Source organism: Arachis ipaensis, chromosome B09 (genome assembly GCF_000816755.2).
Source record: "Arachis ipaensis cultivar K30076 chromosome B09, Araip1.1, whole genome shotgun sequence".
Taxonomy (NCBI): Eukaryota; Viridiplantae; Streptophyta; class Magnoliopsida; order Fabales; family Fabaceae; genus Arachis; species Arachis ipaensis.
In genome coordinates this window covers 71,617,061-71,618,052 of record NC_029793.2, presented here as the reverse complement: position 1 = coordinate 71,618,052, position 992 = coordinate 71,617,061, and positions in this window count along the sequence as shown.

Sequence of the window (992 nt, the reverse complement as noted above, 5' to 3'; positions counted from 1 at the left end):
GAGCAGCAACAGGAACAATACTCCCAGCTCACTCAAGACATCCACCAAGTTACTGAGAGGCAAAAACGTCAAGATAAGCATTTGCAGGAACTCAATCAGCGGCAAATAGCTCAGATGAAAGCATTCAATGAGTTCACTGTACTTAATGAAGGACGGCAACTACATAGGGAGGAGTTCAACGTAAACACTCAAGCCAAGTTGAACTACATGTCTAGTAATATGAATCATCTACACTATGCCATCCCTACATATGATGAGGTCCAAAAAGATTTTGTAGAACAAGAAGAGAGGAAGGTGAAACAGCAGAAGGAAACACTCAAGAAGAAGATGGAAGATGGTGGTTTCTGGAAGAAGCTGATTGGAAAAAGCAAAGGGAGTGGGAGTACGAGCACTCAAGAGGGATACAAGGAGGACAAGTGGTGCACGAATTATGAATCACACTTTTCACAACTCGTACCACTAACCAGCAAGTGCACTGGGTCGTCCAAGTAATACCTTACGTGAGTAAGGGTCAAATCCCACGGAGATTGTTAGTTTGAAGCAATCTATGGTTATCTCGTAAACCTTAGTCAGGAAGTCAATTATGTTTATCAGTTGAATTGCGAATTACCAAGAGAGCATAAATTAAAGGTTACTTGTTATACAGTAATGGAGAATATGTTGGAGTTTTGGAGATGCTTTATCTTCTGAATCTCTGCTTTCCTCTGTCTTCTAATTCACGCACGCACGTCCTCCTATGGCAAGCTGTATGTAGGGGATCACCGTCGTCAATGGCTACATCCCATCCTCTCAGTGAAGAATATGCTTACATGCTCTGTCACAGCACGGCTAATCATCTGTCGGTTCTCGATCATACTGGAATAGGATTCTTCATCCTTTTGCGTCTGTCACTAACGCCCAGCACTCGCGAGTTTGAAGCTCGTCATAGTCATTCGATCATTGAATCCTACTCGGAATACCACAGACAAGGTTTAGACTTTCCGGATTCTCAT